Below are 22,534 nucleotides of genomic sequence, written 5' to 3' on the forward strand. Positions count from 1 at the left end.
TATGCACAAGAGCTCAACAAAGAACGGAATGTGGTTGCAAGTAGGATCGTAGTGTAGTCAAGTCCTCCAAAATCAGTCATTAGGATTAGTCATTAGGATTTGTCAATGAAGAAAGCATCTCCTTAAATAGAAGACACAATAAGAAATGGAGGGTTAAGATTGAGAGGTGTAAAAAGAGAGGTCGGCTAGGATTAGAGGGTAGGTATAAGAAATACCAAAATAATGAAAGAGGTAGGTAGTGTATGAATTAAGAGATGAATGACATGTGTCATGTGTAGAAAAGGTTAATGAATTAATTAAATAAATAAAGATTTATTTAATTAATAGAAGAAGTAGGACAATTAAATAAATAAAATATTTATTTAATATAGGAAAGGGATAATTTAAATAAATAAATGTATTTATTTAAATGAGAAATAAGGCTAGAAGAGGATAAATGAATTAATTAAATAAATAAAGATTTATTTAATTAATAGAAGAATTAGGCTTAGATAATTAAATAAATAAAATATTTATTTAATTAGACATGACAATTTTGGGTGTCTACATTTTGCCCCTCTTTGAGACAATGCGGCTTGTCGCGTTGTTTCAAAGAAGATAAGATGAACTGATACAGAGTTGCCCCAGGATGGGAATGATATGCCCCCTCGAGAGATTGGATGAAAAAGTCTGGAAAGATTGCAGACAATCTCTCGATAAGAAAGATGGGATAGAATGGACTGACTAGATAAAGTGACAAAGTCACGGGATGAGGAAGACTGACTCGGGAAATGAGGGCGAGGGCTAGGGTAGGCTATAAGATAGACCACGGGCAAAAGACATCCTCATTGTCATTCACACCCTTACGAGATCACAGTGCAGAGCGAGAAAAGAGCAGCAACAGTCAGCAGCGATGGCATTCGTTCATAGATTCGACCGTGTCCGCCGATTCCAGCGACCAGCCGATGCAGGAGAGCCAGTAAGTACCCGAAAACCTCCTCGTACTTTCACGCATTTCAAGTTTTGTCATTAATGCATGTTTAGGAGCAATAAATGCGCTAGAAATAGGGTAGTTTAAAAGTGTAAAAACGCGCAACCGCGTCTGTGTCAGCGCCAGGCGCGTCTGTGTCCAACAGGTGCGTCTGTGTCGGGTCCAGGCGCGTCTGTGCCTGGAACCGCGTTTGTGTTGAATGCGGACGCGTTTGTGAAATGTAGTAGCGTCTGTGCTTTTGAATAGCGTTTATGTCATGCAGGGACGTCTGTGTTCCCTGGTCGCGTTTATGTCTGGCATAGGCACGTTTGTGTTTAGAAAGCGCGTCTGTGTTGCAGAGGCGCGTTTATGAAGTCTATAAGCGCGTTTATGAGTTAAAAGCGCGTGTGTGTTGAAAAAGTGCGTTTATGTGTTTAAATGCATGGTTTTAGTCCTTTAGGTCAAATCGGCAGTTCTGTGATGAACATACGCTGTCGATTGGATAAGCTGCTGAGAGGATACACTCAAGCAGGTCCTCTAGGAAGATTAGGATAGATCAAGGCACTTTGTGATGAACAGGGAGCACCAGGATATGCAGCACTTTGTGATGAACAGGGAGTGCGAATGTGAGTGACACTTTGTGATGAACAGGGAATGTCACACACGTAGTACTTTGTGATGAACATTGAGCACTACTAGGATAAATAGCAACACTTTGTGATGAACAGTGAGTGTCACTAGGGTAAATAGCCATATGCATTTAGGTAGCGAGTAGCATTTTGTGATAAACAGTGAATGCCACGATAACTGACAAGATTGATTTGATTGACTGCAGGAGTATTTGCCAATGTTAGAGTCACGGGAGAGATTCCCGTCGACACAGAGACTGCGTCCAGAGTTGTCCATCCAGGACATGATTTCCATTGAGGAGATGGGTCTCACATATATGCTCTATGTGCCCGAGTTTCGGGCAAACATGGGGTTGCTGACTGCATTGGCCGAGAGATGGCACTCAGAGACATGCACGTTTCACCTGCCGATGGGTGAGATGACAGTGACACTGGAGGATGTATACAGGATATTACATGTTCCTATTGATGGAGAGTTGATCCCCTACGACCGTGACGGTGACAGGGAGGCCTTGAGACGGGTTTTTCAGGATCCTGAGTTGGAGATGAGAGCAGGGCATGTAGCCTGGGACACCATGACTGCCACAGGATTGGCATTGCCGGCAGTTATTGGGGGAGTTATCAGTGGATACCTGTGTCCAGACAGGGCCACACGAGGATTGGCAGTGGGCTGGGGAGGGGCCTTGGAGACGCTGATGGCAGAGCACACTAGGTATGCATGGGGGCCATGTGTCCTAGCACATTTGTACTATGAGCTGCATCAGTTTGTATACCACGGATCAGTGGGGCTGGGCTGCGGTGTGACTCTATTGCAGGTGTGGGCCTATGAGCACCTTCCAGTGACGAGGCCGATTCATTTCAGAGGCAGAGGACAGGGACAGAGTTTTGTTCATTTGTATGCCATGATCACATCCCAGCCTCGGATTGGGAGATTGGAGCACTGGAGGAGAGTCATTGATGACATTGATATGGTGATCTGGAGGCCGTACCTGGGGTGCGAGGAGTGGGGGGACGATGCACTGGAGCTGCCCTACACCTTCCGGAGCAGGTACCTGATTGGGCGGACGCCCTATATATTAGAGAGACAGCTAGTGGACCGGGTATGCAGGCAGTATGGCCGGATTCAGAGGATGCCCCGAGGCTCGGGTATGTATGCCCGTACTGTTAGAGATCAGGTGCAGTTTGGCCCACTGCTATCTTATGATCAGGCAGTGATGCAGCTAGCAGAGATGATGCCGATGCCATGGGACATGTGGCCAGAGGTAGATGATGCAGGGATGGACGCAGAGTACTCTGCGTACTGGGCAGAGCATCCATTTCCTAGGTTGACAGATCCAGCAGAGCCAGTGGATGGAGAGGGTGGAGGAGATGATGATGAGGGAGGAGGGGATGCAGGTAGGGGCCGGCGGAGGCGGAGGGGAGTGGTGGGAGAGAGACGGGTAGCACCTCGGAGGGATGGAGGTCAGGAGAGAGCAGCTCCAGTGGTGAGAGGACGGGGTGGACTGCCCCTACAGGTGCCAGCAGCACAGGGTCCCAGAGAGGGACAGAGACAGGTGCAGCCAGAGGGACAGAGACAGGTACAGCCACAGGTACCTATACAGGCACAGGGACAGGTGCAGGCAGAGGCACAGGGACAGGCACCTGTAGAGGAGGAGCCACAGGAAGGGACGGAGAGCGGAGACTCCGAGGAGGATGAGGTGGTGAGGCTGCGGGAGATCTGCCAGGGCCAGGCAGATGAGATTGAGGATTTGGTTCGAGAGAGGAACCACCTCAGGATCAGGGTCCGAGATACAGAGCGGGAGAGGGATCAGGCCATCCAGAGATATACCGAGGCCGAGACAGCTCTGAGGGCAGGTAGGCGGGCAGCAGAGGATGCAGGGGCAGGCTACGCCTATGTTTTGCGAGCTGGAGAGGAGATCGCCTACTGGAGGGATCTATATTATGCAGCCGTGCCAGCAGAGCAGCAGGCTAGGAGCTTCCAGAGGTCGTCGCGCACAGCGACGGCTACGGGAGGGAGCCACAAGAGACAGGCATCCAGCGGTGGGGTTATGGGGCCTCCACCACCACCAGAGGGACAGGGGGATCCAGGGGCAGGGCCATCTACAGCTCAGACTCCGTCGAGGCGAGGTGGCTCCGAGGGAGGGAGTTCCTCATAGCTATAGTGGGTTCCCATTGTATCAGTAGATGTATCATTGTTGTATTGTAGACACCTGCGGGTGATTCTTTTGTAGCCATATGATTCTTTTGACATCATTGTATTATGACACATTTGATTGATTATATATATGAGATGATTCATCTTTTGCGGCAGCTATATGCATGTGTACCTTATGTGATGAGATGTTCTTATGTGATGCATGTTTTATGATATGGATGCTTATATGATGCCATGCAATATACTTTTGTTCTTTTATGTTGTATATGTGATGCATGATGCGAATGAAAATGTATGTGATGCAAATGATTATTTACATAATGAAAATGTGAGATGTGCTAACATGTGTTGTATGCAGGATGTGATGCAATTATAATATCTATATGTATGAAATGCTTATATGTGGTGATGCAGGTGCAACTATATGAAATGCAAATGTTTTTGGTGTGTCATTATACTCAGTCATGTGATAGCGGGCTACGCGGACTCGAGAAGGACAATGGAAGTCAATCAAGAAAGGGGGATGGAAGACAGAAGGTATGAACGTGAAAGAGCTTCTTGTGCGTTATCATCATTGAGCTTTATTATGGCAGAATAGGTTATGACAATCGAGGCATATGTTCGGCCCAGAAAGTCATTGTACCTGTTTGCATGGAGATAAGACAGTCACAAACAAGGAATGCCCCAGTTCATACTAGACTCACAGTGTCCTCATATCCTTGGACAAGTCATAGCATTACTAAAAGACAATCCACAGACAGCAAATGCAAATAAGTGACGATACCCCATCCTCGCCTTTCTAGTCAAAGACATCCTGGAGATAGAATCTCTAGTCAAAGACATCCCGGAAAAGCTAAAAGACATGTCACCAAAAGATAAAACCAAAAGAAAACCAAGACTCGACACCCACATCCACTGTAGTCCTCAAGTTTGTGTCTCTTGTCACTTGTTTAAGTCAAATTTTGATTGTGGTCACAATGTTCACTTTCACAAAAAGGATAGATAGCACTGAACCATATGTTGTCTGAGTCTGTTAAAAGATTTGATTTTGTTGAAGCCCATTGTCGCTGCTGTGTTTCCTTGGAAACTGACTGAATCCATGAAACTGATACCTTATTGTGGAGAAGATGGAACTTTATTGCGGATCTGTGATGCAAAATGTTGCTTTATTGCGAATTGCGCGCGGATAGACTGAAGAGAGCTAGAAGAAACTGTACTCCTCGAAACATGTGATGTTCTCAGTTCCACACCCATTACTAGACGTAGGAATTGGCCGTAGTCACAGATAGGATCTGATTTATTATGGATGGAAAGAGAGTGAAAAGGGAGGGTTTATTATGAATGGCTGACCAATCTTGGGTAGATCAATAACAAGCCATGATGGGAATGGGTAAGTTTATTGTGAGTGAATTGGTCGTGAGTGTGTGCGAAGTGAAAGAATGAAAGGGAATCCTGAAGGAGGGAGGAGCAAAGTCCCTACGCATGGCGCTGGTGACCCAGTTTTCACCATGGTACTTGCCCAGGGCGCCACCGAAGTGGTTTTCACCGTTGGACGAAATTATTTCTCTTTACTTTTTTTTTGGATTTTGCAATTTTTTTTTTTTTTGTTGTCACAAGGCGCCTGTTTGCCAGGTTTTCACCAAGTAACGATTTTTTTGTTTTATAAATTTTTTTTGTATTTTTGAAATTTTTTGATTTTTTTGTATTTTTGCATTAGGATACTCAAAAAGAGCTTATGTGTAGAACCTGCGAAGGTGCATGCTGTTGATAGGATCCTCCAAGGATTCCCCTTCTGTAGTTGAGAGTTGATATGCCCCAGATCCATATACTGCTGTAATGATGTAAGGACCAAGCCAGTTGGGTTCAAATTTGCCCTTCTTTTCTCTATCTTGCTGATTCTTGGGGTTCTCTCTGAGGACTAAGTCACCTACCTCAAATGTGCGAGGCTTGACCTTGTGATTGTAACTGCGACTCATTCGTTGTTGGTAAGCCTTGAGATGATTAAAAGCAGTGTGTCGTCGTTCCTCCAGCAGTTCTAGTTCTTGTAGGCGAGAGATCCTGTAGTCTTCATCGTTGATTATGTTTCTCAAGGAGACCCGTAAAGAAGGTAACTCGACCTCAATAGGCAAGATGGCTTCAGCACCATAGACAAGTGAGTAAGGTGTAGCTCCTGTAGGTGTGCGGACACTGGTACGATAGGCCCAAAGTGCGGGATTGAGTTGGACATGTCAGTTACGGCCAGCGTCGTCGACTGTCTTTTTAAGTATTTTGAGAATTGTTTTGTTAGACGCCTCAGCTTGGCCATTACCTTGGGGGTAATATGGTGTGGAGAAACGATGAGAGATATGGAATCGCTCACAGAGTTCACGAACATCCTGATTCTTGAAAGGACGCCCGTTGTCAGTGATAATGGAAGTAGGAATCCCGTATCGGCAAATGATGTAGTTCAGGATGAAAGTAGCGATTTGTTTCCCAGTAACTTGCGTGAGAGGCACGGCTTCAATCCACTTTGTGAAATACTCTGTGGCTGTGATAATGAATTTATGTCCGTTGGAAGAAGGAGGGTGAATCTTGCCTATGAGATCGAGTCCCCACTGACAAAAGGGCCAAGGAGATGCAAGGGGCTGTAGTTCTTGTGCTGGTGCGTGTATGAGGTCTCCATGAATTTGACACTGCTTACACCTCTTGACAAACTGATATGCATCTTTTTCCATAGTAGGCCAGTAGTATCCAGTCCTGATGAGTTTCTTGGCCAAGGTAGGACCACTAGTATGCGGACCACATATCCCTTCGTGCACTTCTCGTAACGCAATCTGAGCTTCGTCACTCTCTAAACATCTAAGGAGGGTGCCATCTAGACCTCGTCGGTATAGGATATCAGCTAGGATAACGTATCGGGAGGATTGGCGGATGAAAGTGCGGCGTTGGTTGTTCGATAAATCGGGAGGTAAGATGTTGTCGCGAAGGTATGTGAATATGGAACCATATAACTGGGATTCAGGACCAACAACACATATCATTTCCGTGAGAGTGATCTCATATGACGGAATCAGCAGGTTGTCAACCAGGAACTCATAACAGGTCTCATTTTGTGGTAGGTCAATGAGTGAAGCAATTGTAGCCATGGCATCAGCAGCGCGATTCTGTTCTCTTGGTATCTGCTCAAACTCTATCTTTGCAAAGTGTTGTTTCAGATCATCTACCAGTTGTTTGTAAGGCATTAGCTTTTCATCTTTTGTTTGATAATCATCAGTTGCTTGACGAATGACAAGTTGAGAATCGCCAAAAACACGAAGTTCCTGGATCTTCCACTGAACTGCAATTCTTAACCCAGTTGTTAATGCCTCGTATTCTGCTATATTGTTGGTACAAGGAAATGATAAGCGGTATGACTTTGGTATAGAATCACCTTGGGGAGTTATAAAGAGTATACCCGCTCCTGCCCCGTGCTGTGTGTATGAGCCATCAAAGTATAGTTGCCATGGCTTTGCAGGTGATATTGTTAGAATGGACTCATCTGGAAATTCTGACTGTAGAGGAACATCATCTATCATGGGAGCATCTGCCAGTTGATCTACGATGGCTTGTCCTTTGATTGCTTTTCTGTCCACGTATTCAATGTCGAATTCACTCAAAATCATTACCCACTTGGCCAGTCGCCCAGTAAGTGTAGCTTTGTTGAGCAGATATTTTAGTGGATCAATTCTGGCAATCAACTTGGTCTTGTGCGTGAGCATATAATGTCGTAATTTTTGTGAAGCGAAGACCACAGCGAGACATGCACGCTCAATTGGTGTGTAGTTGAGCTCATATCCCACCAATGTGCGACTGATATAGTAGACTGCTTTTTCCTTGCCGTCAGGTATTTGCTGTGCTAGTAGTGCCCCCAGTGCTGTTGGAGTAGCTGATATGTAAAGTAGCAATGGTTGATTCGGAATTGGTGGCATCAAAACTGGCGGGTTCAAAAGATAGTCTTTAAGTGCCTGAAAAGCCTGTTGACAGTTCTCGTCCCATTTGAACTTAATGTTTTTTGTGTAGCAGGTGCTGGAAAGGATTACACTTATCTGCAAGTTGTGCTATGAATCTTCGTATGGACTGGAGTCTCCCTTGTAAAGACCGAAGTTGACTGATATTCTTGGGTGGCGGCATGTCCAAGATAGCCTTGACTTTTGCTGGATCCGCTTCTATTCCTCTTTTAGACACAATGAATCCTAGGAGCTTCCCGGAGGTTACTCCAAAGACACATTTCTTTGGGTTTAATCTTACCTTGTATTTTTCCAGCCTATCAAAAGCAACTGAAAGTATGTCCAAGTGTGTATTTCTGTCTATTGATTTAACCAAAAGGTCGTCGACATAATCTTCCACCTTTACATGCATGAGATCATGGAAGATAGTAGTCATGGCTCGTTGATACGTGGCACCTGCATTTTTCAGCCCAAAGGGCATGACATTCCAGCAGAAGGTTCCCCATGGACAAGTGAATGATGTTTTATGTTGATCTTCAGGTGCAATCCTGATCTGATTATATCCAGAGAATCCGTCCATTAAAGATAACATCTCATGGCCTGCTGTGAGATCAACAATTAAATCAATGTTTGGTAATGGGAAATCGTCCTTCGGACAAGCCTTGTTGATATCCCTGAAGTCTGTACATATTCGGATGCTGCGATCTGGTTTGCTAACAGGTACTAAGTTGGAAATCCATTCAGGATAATCAATTGGGCGTATGAATCCGACATCTAGTAATTTCTCCAGCTCTGCCTTGACTAATAATGCCACCTGTGGATGCATTTTTCTCAATTTCTGTTTTACTGGTTTTGCCCCCGGTTTGACTGTTAAATGATGCATTACTAAGTCGGGGTCTAGTCCAGGCATATCAGCATAAGACCATGCGAAGTTGACTTGTCGTTCCTTAAAGAAGCTTATGAACCTTGTTTTCTCGGCCTCTGTCAATGATTGAGCCAAAAATATGTTGTGTGGAACCTCTGCTGTACCAATGTTTGTCTTTATAGTCTCCTCTACCAACATGGATGATTTTTCCTCGTATGACGCTGGGAGAATGTCAAGCCTTCCATCTTCGGGCGCCTCAGAGAGGTTTTCACCCTCAGATACGTCCTTTCTTTTTACTTTTTTAGAGTCAGAGAGCGCCACAGTGTGGTTTTCGCCATAAGACCCTTGTTTTGTCTTTATTTTCACATTTTTGCGACTAGAAGGCCCGACACCCTCACCAAAGTATGCCATGTTATTTAGCTCTATGGCGTATCCTGCTTTATGGTCTCCAAGAGGAAGATCATCGCGAATGCCAAGATAATCAACAATAGCTTCGTCATTTTGAAATGTATCAATCTGTGGTGGTCCATCCTGATCCCAGTCAATGAGTTGGGGGTGAACGAGGGGAAGGTCTTTAGTGTTTTTAGAATCCGCCAGGCTAATAGTGAAGATGTGGTTATATTCAGGTATGTCAAGATAGTCATCGAGGTCGTCAATGGCACTCTCCTCATCAGTGTCGATCGTGAGTGAGTCCAAATTATCATCACTAGTAGCACCCTCAGGGACAGGTGTCCTCATCCTATGTGATCCTGACCTAGGGCCCTGAAACGAAGCTTGTGCGGGATCCTTATGGGTCGGTTCTTGACCAACTCTGAATTTCTTGTAAAACTCCTCCTCCTCTGTAGGTTCATCTGGCTCTCTAAATGTCTCATTAAGTTCATAATCGCTGGAGGATTTGTCTGAACCCCATTCCCACTCATTGGAGTCTGTGGAATAATTATCCTCTTGTTGAACTTCAGCCACTTTGACTCGCCATATCTGTTTTGTTCTCTTGTTTTGAATCTTGGGGTTTAGAAAACCAAGCCCCTTAGAGCGTTCCCTTCTTGTAGTTAGCTCAGGTTGCAGAGGCTCCATGGCACCTTCTTTGCGTAGTCCGAGAGGACTTTTTCCATCATACCCGAATCTCTGCAGAATTTTGAAACCTTTACCATAGTTTTCACAGGGTATTATAATTTGATCATGTGTATCATCTTCAGTGTCCTTATATAGCATTTTATATAAACTTTCTTCCTCTAGTTCGCCCCATTTTTGAAAGACGGTAGGATCCCATTTGAGGAGCATGATGGAGATTTGCTTATTTGGATGTGGTCTCCCATATTCCTTGGGGGAGTTCATGACTTGTCGTAAGAACATTGTTTGATTCAGAGTGTATTCTCCCATGCCTTTGTCTTGAAACTTGGCTCTAAGTTCACCTTGTGTGGATGTCGAGGGCTTTAATGACTCAGGATCAATATATGCTGAAGAAGGAGTAGCCTCACGATTGTTGGGAATGATAATCTCAGTATGTGATCTCAAGTTATTGCAATATATGAATGGATTTGGATCACCATTGACCGTTACCTCGACTCCATTATGAGGAAATTTTATGCACTGATGGTATGTTGATGGGACCGCTCTCATTTCATGAATCCATGGACGTCCTAGCAATATGTTATACGTGAGGTCTAGATCCAGGACTTGACAAATCACGTCCTTTGTTACTGGCCCTATTCTGAGTGGTAAGATGACCGTGCCCTTGGACGAGCGCTCTTCATCATCATAAGCCTTAATAGTGATTTGGTTTGTAACATTCACAGCTTTGTCAAAATATCCCAATTGTCTGATGGTGCTCAATGTACAAATATTAAGACCTGCTCCTCCATCTATCAGGACTCGTTTTATTCGGTGTTTATGTATGAAGGCTTCAATATGTAGAGGTGCATTGTGAGGCTGACTTATGGAGGCGTCATCGGCTTCTGTAAATGTGAGGGAGTGTGGAACGGATAGGTATCCCACCATGGCTTGAAACTGATCCACGTTTAGATCCGTAGGGACAGCAGTATCTCTCAAGGTTTTGTCAAGGACAGCTTTATGTGCAGGAGATATACGTAAGAGCTCAAGAATAGAGATGAGTGCGGGTGTTTTCCCTAATTGCTCTACAAGATCGTACTCAGGCTTAGTTGACGGAAGATTGGTATTCTTAGAAGAGGTTCCTGGCAATGTGATCTTACCTCGACGGGTTGTAACATGACATTCAGAGGTAGCTTCGGATGAAGATCCCACACCTTTTAGGACAATTTTAGGTCGCTGAGGAGGATTCTCAGGATTTTTATTTTTGATAGTAATGGTAGAAATATGATTGTCCATTGAGATGTGATTAATAGTAGAATCATAATTGTAAGATGTTCTGGTGTAATTGGCTTGATCATCTGTGACTTTGCCTTTTCCCTTGTCATGTTTTGGGAATGGTTCCTTAAACACCTCATGCTCTTGGTTAGATGAATGTCCCTCAATCTCAATATCTCCTCTGTCAATGAGATCTTGTACAATGTTTTTCAATCGATGGCAATTACTTGTCTTGTGACCCTTGCTCTTATGAAATTCGCAATATTCATCATCATTCCACCAATTCGGTTTTACCTTTGGTTCATATGGAGGAAAATCTGGGACCGTGATCACTTTGTTTGCTACAAGCTTTTTGAATACTGATTCAAGTGGTTCTCCCAATGGAGTGTACTTCCTTCGTGGTCTAGCAGCCGTTTGATTGTTCACTTGATTGTTGGTAGAATTTGATCCAGAAAAGATGAACTTTGGTCTCACTGTGTTAGCATCAACAACACCATCATTAACTGTGTTCTTGTTCTTGTTCCAAAACTTTGGTTTGTCCTTTCCCTTAAAGTCCTCTTTGTTTTCTTTGAATAGTTTGATAACTCCTTGTTCAATTAAGACTCTTTCTGTTGCTAGGCCCTTTTCAATGACATCCTTGAATGTAGACAAACAAGCTTTTCTGAGATCATAACCAATAGCCTTGTTAACATTTTGTGTGAACATTTCCACCATTTGTTTTTGCGGGATTTCACAAGAGCATCTGCTAGCTAAGTTCCTCCATCTTTGCAAAAATGACGCAAAAGATTCTCCTTCTTTTTGTTTCGTATTGCACAAGGTAGTAACTGAGACATCTGTTTCAATGTTGTAAGAGAAATGTTGAATGAATGCCTTTGCCAAGTCACCCCATGACTTAATACCAGGAGGTAATTGAGAAAACCATTCCATCGCTTGATCTCCTAAGCTCTGTGGGAACAACCTCATTAAGTATGTTTCTTCTGCTGCTACCTCAATGCAAGCTGTGAAGAATTGTCTTATGTGTGCCTTGGGATCTCCTCTCCCTCTATATTTGTCAAATTTCGGTGTTGCAAAGTGCGGAGGAAACGGAGGCATTGGAATGCTCTTATCAAAGGGATAAGGGCATATATCTCTCATAGTATATGTGGGTTTTGATGTGCCCATGTCTTCCACTTTCTTTTGCAGATCTCTAATTTGTTGCTCCAAATTATTTTTGGGAGGAGATGGATTTCTTGTAGCATATCCCATGTTTGAAACACCCATTTGAGGAGGAGCTTGTTGCATGTATGGATGATACTGATCGTAGACATGTCCATATGGAGGTCGATATTGTTGCGACATGTATGGAGCACTTGGCATAATTTCTTGTTGAGGAACCCCATATCTGTTTTGTGTGTATAAACCATATTCAGTGGGCCTTTCATTTTCCATTGTGTTGCCCCCAATTTTGGCATGAGGTCTCCTTGTGTCAAAATTTTGAGGAAGTCCTTGAGTATCCATTTGTCTTGGTTGACCCATATCTTGAGCATGTGTTTGAACATAAGGCCTCCATGATGGTCTTTGAGTGTAAGTATCATGCATTTGAGCTTGTGTATGTGGGATTGCTGGTTTCTGAAGCAAAACTGATGGTGACTCCGGCATCATATTATTTGGTCCTCCACTATTTGGTTGAGTTTGTTGTGAAGGTCTACTTTCCATAAGTTGAGATAAGTCAAAATCATGTGGTATCTTAGCTCCACTTTGTGCCATCATGTTTAGAGAGTATTGACGATCTCTCCTCATTATCTCTTCAACCAATCTATTGAATTGAGGATCCATTATAGATTCTTGTATGTCTGCTGATAGTATTGAAGAATTGTCCACATTATCATTGTGTGTAGTGTTGTGTATAGCGTTTGCGCTTTCCATATTTGGATTGTGTCTATAAACATTCATGTCTGGTAATGTAGTGTGCTCAGGATTGTAGAAGACATCATTGTCATACTCATAAGAACTCATGTTTACGGGTCCTTGAGCTTCTTTAGCTTTTCTCCTAGATTTTTGAAGACGGGTTTCAACCATGAACTAGGTGTTAGACCAATATGTGAGAGACTTAGACGAAAATGACAAGAGTATGTAAGACCAAGAGTTGTATGGAGTGTAAATGAATCTGAAGTTTACTTGCAATGTCCAAAGTGTAAGACCGAGTATGTATGTTGTAGAGTAGGTGTGACTTCCAAAGAGAGGATAGTTTCTCTTGATGAGGTAAGCTGACCTTGACTCTAAGTAAGACCAAATGAGACCCAAAGGTAAGAAACCTTGATGAGGGACCACTTAGCAAAGTATTGTAGTATGTAGTGTGTTGACAAAGTATAGTGAGGACAAGCAAGTGACCTTTTTGACTCAAGTTTAGACAAGCATGACTGTAAAATGAGGTATGAAGCAATGATGGACTGTGTAAGACCTTAGAACAGGCTGAATGCTAGATGAACCTGAAGAGATAACCTAGGAAGCTCAAGTGTGCCGAAACTGATTTCTTTGTTTGCTTGACTGTTAAACTTTTTTCAAATCCTGACACAGACGCCTCTGTATACTTCACAGACGCGGTTTTAAGACACAGACGCTATTCTGTTTGACACAAACGTGATTCTGAGATTTCCTGTTGATGTTTGCTAAGACTGACAGATTTTTGCAATTGTGGACACAGACGCTATTTCCAGACACAGACGTGTCTCTGTTCGACACAGACGCTGATAAAAACACAGACGCTATTCTGTACTTCACAGACGCGTTTATCAGACACAGACGCGGTTTTAACAGACACAGACGCGTTTCTGTAACCTTAGTGCAATCTTTCCTATCTGTGAATTTGTTTTGCTGTGACCAAATCTGATTTTTCGACTGTTTTTCGTGACAAGAGGACACAGTGTTGATGACCCAATGTTTGCAGACTGTTTAGACTCCAAAAAGTGTGTTGTTTGATGTAAAAAGTTTTTGCATACACTTGAAGACACAAAAGACACAATGTTTTGCTGTTTTGTCTTGATTGTTTGAGTGTTTATCATAAGTCAAGCACAATTCTTATGGCTGGCCAGGACAATAATTGTTGATCCCACATGGGGTTTTACCCCCGAGGCTACGCTATTCAGAGCGGATACTTAGATGCTTGACCTCACTGGCTCCACCCTCGGCACTCACTTCTCGGGTCAGCCAAGCATCAGTCCCCATGAAAACTCCCCATGGCGAACTTTGTATCTCTACTAAGAACCGTATGTGTGTGGGCCGCTACCAGAGGTCCGACCTCCTGCCTCAACAACTAGAAGGATTTGGGCATCTAAAACAATGAGGTACTAGTAAGGGCATCCGCTCGTGTGGCCATACATGCGGCACTTTCAGCTCTGTAAATACAGAAGGCTCCCAGCCGGTAGGGGTTACGCCCTACAAATGATCAAATAAATTTGATCAAACGGGTTTATGGGGAGACATAGTGTCGGTATGAACTAATCAGCACACGTTATTCATAGTTTTCACCATGAATACATTTGATTATAGTGGCTTGGAAGAAGATGGCTTTTCTTTTGCTACCACTTGGGTCGTTCTCTTCTCACTAGTAGTCCTAATGACCACACGGGAAGACAGGCCCTCTAAAGAATAAACAAAAAGAGCCTATTGCTCAAGACACAAAAGACAATGGTTCAATTTTAGTGCACCAATTGAAGTGTTTGCTATGCTATGAAGACAAGGCACACAAATAAATTTACAAAACCCTAGCTAAGGCCCTGCAACAAAATTGTTAGTAGTTTGGGTTGTTTCAAATGATAACCCCTTCCTGCAAGCACACAAGTTAGGTAAATTTTAAGAAAACCCAAAAAGACTTTGTGAAAAGGGGCCTTCAACAAAGACGTATTTGTCTCCAAAGCAAGCTGCACAAACCAGGTTAGCTAGATCTGCAAAGGTTAGCCAAAAATAAGCCAGATCTGAAACCCTAAGTACAAAATCCGAAAACCCGAATCGAAAAACTTGAAAAAAATTTTGCAAAACAGAATGCACAGACGCTGTTATACCAGACACAGACGCGTCTGTCTGACACAGACGCGGCTCTGTGATTCGCAGACGCGATTTCAGAACACAGACGCCTTTTTATTCTGCAGACGCGATCAGAGGGTTCACAGACGTGATTCGGGATCACAGACGCGACTTTCGGAAACCTGCAAAAATAGAAAATGACAGAAACACAGACGCGATAAAAGATGTCACAGACGCCTCTGAAATACAAAAACGCGATCCGAACACTCGCAGACGCGAAAAAAACCTAAAATGTCGTCGAAATCGTCCGATCTGCAACTTCAAAAATGCAAAATCTGCAACAAAATGTTAAATGCAAAGGGACAAGGGTCCCACCGGGCGTGCCAAAATGTATATGGTGAAAATGGATAGCAATAAACAACAATATTGAAAGACTAAAATGGATTCAACCACCAAACCCTAGCCTAACAATGAACAAAGATCCACCATAACATATGAAGATAACCTAAGACAATGCAAAATAACTCAAAAATCACAAAGATTATACCATCACATGTCCACTAGGGTTTTGATCTCCATTCTTCCTATCTCCATTGATCTTGTTTGATATGCTTGCTCTCAGATTTTTGTATGCACAAGAGCTCAACAAAGAACGGAATGTGGTTGCAAGTAGGATCGTAGTGTAGTCAAGTCCTCCAAAATCAGTCATTAGGATTAGTCATTAGGATTTGTCAATGAAGAAAGCATCTCCTTAAATAGAAGACACAATAAGAAATGGAGGGTTAAGATTGAGAGGTGTAAAAAGAGAGGTCGGCTAGGATTAGAGGGTAGGTATAAGAAATACCAAAATAATGAAAGAGGTAGGTAGTGTATGAATTAAGAGATGAATGACATGTGTCATGTGTAGAAAAGGTTAATGAATTAATTAAATAAATAAAGATTTATTTAATTAATAGAAGAAGTAGGACAATTAAATAAATAAAATATTTATTTAATATAGGAAAGGGATAATTTAAATAAATAAATGTATTTATTTAAATGAGAAATAAGGCTAGAAGAGGATAAATGAATTAATTAAATAAATAAAGATTTATTTAATTAATAGAAGAATTAGGCTTAGATAATTAAATAAATAAAATATTTATTTAATTAGACATGACAATTTTGGGTGTCTACAATATTTATTTTATAATTATTTTATTTTCTTTATCTTGATTATTTATTTATTTTTATTTTTTTTGATCGATAATTGGCCGAAGCCTGAATAGCTTTTGACTGGAGCTATGAACTAGTGGGGACACAGTAGGGGGCCCCATCCCCATTACATATCTTTGAATTATTATTATTATTATGTTTGCTTAGATTGATCCAAGACCTTCCCCATCCTATGGAAGGCCAAGAGTCACAACTTAGAATTCCACTTCAGATGTCCCTATTGGGAATTGAACTTGGGTCTCCAGAGTGAGAACCCAGTGTTTTAACCAGTTAAGCTCAACCCCTTGGACTATCTTGATTATTTCATTGTTCTTTCTATTTGAAGATCTATTTTTTAATATTTTTAATAATCATTTTGTTTACTAAAGAGCTATTTCAATTTGTTTTATTTGCTTAAAAATTGTTTTTAAGTGTTTGTGTTGAAAAAAAAAAAACCATTAATCATTGTTTTGATATTTTTTAATTTTTTATTTGAAATAAAAGATATATAGTTATATACCACTTTTCAAAATTTTGATTTTATTTTTGGCAGAGCTCTGCAACCAAGGGCACACATGAACGGTCCTTGGCTACAGGTCGGCTCTCTGCTCGGGGGCTCCCAGACCTAGTGGGAGGCCCCTACATTTACTCTTCTCGTGCCTCCATTAATGGAGAAGGAACCTGACGGTGATGGGAGTAATACCCACAAGGCCTCCAACAATGGCAGAAAAACTTTCAGTCAAGCCGTTCAAGGGCTCCGCACGACCTTTCCAGACGAAGCGAGGTTCGAACTAGAGGCGACCCAAGATGCAACAGCAACCCAAAATCACGAAGAAGGTGAGAGTGCCTCGGCCCCAAGAGTCATCATTAAACCTAACTCCTCTATGACTGAATGTATTTCTAAAGAGATTGCTAGGCTTAGGGATTCTGTGATTTTTTTAGCAGCCCTTGATGTAGATAAAATACCATCTAGACAATATCTTAATAAATGGTTTCAAGATACTTGGTGTATTAAATTTGGAATTCAGTTTTTGTTCTGTAGAATGTTGCAAAAAGGGCTATTTCTTATTTTCTTTAATGATAAAGAAATGCAGAGGAAGGTTGTAGAGAAACAATTTTGGAGTATAGGTAACACCTGTTTTAGGGTCGTTCCTTGGACCTCTCTTGCATGTAACGAGGAAATAATGGCACTCTCCAACCCTAAATGAGTAGTTATTAAAAATGTCCACCCATTTTTATGGAACTGTATTTCTAAAATCACAGAACCACTTGGAAAAGTTATTAAAATTGACTCCTTGACTACTTTACTACCCCATTTGGATGCGAGGGTTCTCATTGCCTTCAACCCTGGAGTAACCTTTCCCTCTGGAATTGACATTTGTATTGAAAACCAACTATTCTCATGCCCCCTAGAATATTTAGAGGGATTAATGCATGCCATAGATGTAGAAGAAGTGGCCACTACCTTAAAAATTGCCCACTGATGGTGAAGAAAAATGGTACCTCCAGTAGAAACCGCCTTCACCTGGATTCAAAAGAAGCAAAAAAGAATGATCCTATTCCCTCTGCATCACCACCTCTTGACCCATCCTCCCAACCTAGTGTTGTTGAATCAATACCCTCATCTGATCCTACTCCCCCTTTTTCTCAACCACAAACCCACCCCTGCCCTTCCAGTTCTCCTCCCTCGATTGCCAAATCTATACTCAAGTACCTGTTGGCATTAAAAGAAGCTAATGTGGCTGCCAGTGAACTTGAATCATTAGAACCAGATAATAAAAAAATCTCCACTAATACGAGTGGACCCAGGAGCAAAATGCTCAGCAAATTGTCTTTGAAAAGTTGAAAATGGCTGCAGAACATAGAAAACAGCTTGAATTAACATTAATTAACCAAAAGAAGGAGATTGGATTGTGTACCATACCCTTCCTCCAAGAGTTGATCGAAGGGGAAGATGGTGGTACTCATGTTACCACCAGTGCTATCGAGATGGTTAATCATTCCCCTCATGGACCTAAAGAAAATATAAAAGACCCCTCCGGGGATATGAGCATCCCTCATATTGAAAATACTCCATTGGAGACTAAGGATGGAGGGGATACAGAACCACACCCCAACAATCATCCTGAAAGGACCTCTGATAACACTGATGGGGAGGTGGGGCCTACCACTTCTCCTTTTGACCAACCCCTAGAGAAAGGGCATGGTACTGAACCTAGGTTGGAGTCAGATGAAACTGTGACTAGCAATAATGAAAGGGATACTTCATTTTCCCTTGACCTTAGAACCTTTGAGGTTGGAGCTAAGGATGGGGGAGAAGAGCTAGCTGGTAATAAAACAAAAAAAAAAGGAGGAAAAGATCTCCTGAGGTAAATAAAGACAATATAGCTAGGAAAGAGTCTTTGGGGCCTGATCAACTCTCTGAACTCAGGAAGAAGAGAGGAAGACCACTATCAACTATGGCCTTTGATGCCACCCATCTTTCTAAACCTAAGGAATGGCCCAAATGTTTTGAAGGGTTTAAATCCCTAGGGGACAATCCTGAAGCAACCTCTTAATGATGAAAACCATCTCATGGAACATCAGGGGATTAGGGGCCCCTGACAGGAAATATGTGGTCAAAAGATTTCTAAATATGCACAAGGAAATTGATTGCCTTATGCTCCAAGAACTAAAATCAGTGGGATTCTCTCTAGAAATTGGGCTAAAATCCATCTGGAGGGAGGCCACCCCCTTCTTCACCAATCACCCTAAGGGAAAGGGTGGAGCTGCAATATTGTTAAATCCTAAATGGACGAATAAAGTTGTCAAATGGGGACAATCCCCTTGTGGTAGGGCAGTATGGGTAATCATACAGAATGAAAGTATTACAATTGGTCTCTGCTCAATCTATGCATCTAATGACTATCGAGAAAGGGGGGAGATGTGGGAATGGATTGATAAATTAGAAGACATCCCTTGGCTCTTGGGAGGGGACTTTAACATGGTAATCAATGCACAAGATAAACAAGGAGGGAACAAGGCGGAATGAAAAGGTGTGGAGAGAATACACTGGGAGAGGATGGTTAACAAAATGAGATTGATTGACCCAATAGCAGGTAAAAAAGGAGAGCACAATTCAATATGGTACATCTGGTGTAACCACCAACAGTACAATAAGAGGGTCTATTACAAACTAGATAGATTCTACTTCAACAAGGATTTTCTTGAAATTATTAAAAATAAGGAGGGTGTTCAGTATGTTGTCATACCGTATACACTATCTGATCATCACCCCATTATGATTGGGTTAAAGGTAACTAATTGTAAAATGGCCCTACCAAGCCCTAGCTCAAATTTTAGAATGAACACTAGCCCGCTAAAGGATGGTGATCTAAAATGTGCATTGTACCTGGTCAGAATGTATAACAAATATGGAAACAGCCAGTTGACAAACATTGATAGATGGAATCAAAATATTACAACCTGGACCTCACTTTGTCAGGTGGTAGGTAAAAAGAAAGCTAAAGATGCCAGAGCATCTAAGATGCAATTGCACAGTGCCTTACAAATGGCAAAATTCGAACTTCAAGAGGATCCAGAAAATGTAACATTCACTAGTCAACTAATCAAGGCCAAAAATGACCTTAGAAGGCTGCAAAACTAGAAAATCAAAGGATGGAGAACAAGGGCTAAGCTAAACTAGTTAGATACTCAGGATCGAGGATCTAAGTTTTTCTTCCAGATGCTCAAAATGAAACAAACAAGAGAGAAAATAGACACCATATGGGAAGAGAATAAGAACCTCTCTGAGACAAATGAGATTATAGAGTGCTTTGCTCAGTTTTACAAGCAATTATTCTCTACAGAACCAGTTAAGGAAGAGTGGGATAATGCAAGAAAATTAGTCATGGCTTTAGTCCCCAAACTCCTTGAGGAAGAAGATAGCAGGATGCTCGAAAGAACTATTTCTAAAGAAGAAATCAAAGAAGCTATAGTGGCCCTCAATAATGACAAATCCCCTGGCCCTGATGGAGTCCCAGAAGAATTCTACAAAGAAAATATTGAATGATTTGTGGATAATCTTCATGCTCTATACTCTGAAGCTATTCACATTGGGTCCTTGGGAGAAAACATAAACCAAGGTCTTATCAAGCTCATTCCTAAAGAGGGTGATAGAACCCTAGTTAAAAACTGGAGACCCATTACACTATTAAATGTGTCATACAAGATTTTAGCGAAATTGACAGCAAGCAGAGTGGAAAAATTCTTACCTAAGATTATCAGTACTACACAAATAGGGTTTATCAAAGGACGGTATATACTAGAGAACTTAATCACATGTTGGGAATCACTCCATTGGGAAAAAGAATCAGGGCATTATGGAGCTATGTTACTCATAGACTTTGAGAAAGCTTATGACATAATAGAATGGGAATATATTATTCAAATGCTCCAGTCATTAGGATTCCCCCCTGGGTTCTGCAAATTGGTCAAAACACTATTATGTGATCCTTATGCCTCTGTTGAAGTGAATGGGATGAGATCCCCCAAATTTGTACTAACCATATCTATCAGGCAAGGATGCCCCCTAGCCCCAGCCATATTTTTCCTAGCTGTTGATGCAATGTTCTACCTACTTAAAGACACCTCTGTCACTCCTCCTGTTAAGGGCATATCATTACCTAATAAAAAGGAAATCTGTAATGTCCAATTTGCTAATGATACTGTAATTTTAAATAAACTTGATGAAGAGAACCTTGTTGCTCTGCTGAAAAATATAGATATATTTTGCCTAGCCTCTGGAAGTAAGATAGCTATGCACAAATCCAACCTACTTGGTTGGGATGACAGCTCCCCAAACTGGCTCTCAAAATTCTCTCTCAACTGGCTGGGCCCTACTCATATTGTAAAATATCTAGGCATCCCAGTCTTTGTCCTTCCAAATTTAAAAGAAATGTGGGAATGGGTAAGGAATAAGATAGAGAAGAAGCTCTCTAAATGGAATAGGAACTATCTATCTCTGGCTGGAAGATTTCAGGTCTGTCAAAAGATCTTGGCATCATATAACATCTACTTCTCCTTTGCCTGGCTCTTCAAAAACTATCAATTTAATCATATCCAAAAATAGATAAGGGATTTCCTTTGGTCTGATGGAAAAGGTACCAGGAAGCAACATGCAGTGAAATGGGAGTGGTGTACTATGCATAAACTCTATGGTGGGATGGGTCTAAAATATCTCAAAATACAAGGTATTTCCCTCGCATCCAAATGGACCCTCAAGGCCATGGATGGAGATGAGCCATGGAAAATCCTAATAAGGAACAATATTTCATCCTAAATTCCTAAGAAAGCCAAGAAATGGAAGGATCTCCCCATGATTGACCTTCTTCTTGGACAGATAGAGGTAGCCCCACCTGGGTCAGGGGTCTTTAAGTCCCTATGGAAAGCTTGGGAGCAGGGGAAACACTTGGTACAATACAATGTAAATGGAAATAAACAGGGGCAGATTACCAGTGATAGATCTATATGGTGGAATCTATTTCATAATGGGAAACCATTGGCATCTCTTCAAGGCTGCTCTACACTAAAATGGCACAATATGGGAATCAAGTATTTTGACCAGATTCTAGAGATTGGCCAATTGAGAACATGAGAGGACCTGAAACTTACCTTCTCTATCCCGTTGTCCCAGAGCAGAACCTATAACATCCTTAAGTCGACCTTAGCCACTACTCTTCCCCCACCTCACCCTCCTCTCCCCCACTCCTCCATTTCTGCACTCTGCTAGGTTGATGACACACCTCTCCACTCCCTTAAAGCCAAATGCATATATGCATCTCTCACCGAGGCAGGTGCCATTTTTCTTCACCTGAACAGATGCTAGGAACTAAAATGGGAACCAAAGGAATGGAAAGATAGGTTAGGTAAATTCTGGATGACTCAAAATGAACCTAAAAAACAATTCTTTGGCTGGAGACTATTGTTAAATAAACTCCCCATTAAAGACAAGGAGGGTCACTACCTAAATTGCAAAATTTGTAGAGTACCATAAACTGTGAAACATATCTTTTTTTATTGTCACTTTGCAAAGGAAATGTGGAACTTGTTCGGTCTTAATCTGGAAACTAATTGTGTTGAAATCATAAATGTTGTTTTAGGCTACATCAAGGGCTATAGGAAAACTGCAAATATCTTTGGTCCTATTTATCTTTAGAAGTTCTTTGGCTCATTTGGAAATATTGTAATGATGATGTCTTTAATAACAGCACCAGGCACCTCACTGAGTCTCTTAGGAGACTCATTTTTTATACTGTTTCAATGCAGGTCACTGTGGTTATAAAGTTAGACTCAGAAAATTTTGATAGATGGATAAAGGAAGGTGCCACCACCGTTTACATCAGAGAGTTGTCCCACGACTTCACATGGGAGAGAGATGAACCAGGAAAGGCCACATTTGAGTGAGCACTC

This window comes from Cryptomeria japonica, chromosome 3, assembly GCF_030272615.1.
Source record: "Cryptomeria japonica chromosome 3, Sugi_1.0, whole genome shotgun sequence".
Classification (NCBI taxonomy): Eukaryota; Viridiplantae; Streptophyta; class Pinopsida; order Cupressales; family Cupressaceae; genus Cryptomeria; species Cryptomeria japonica.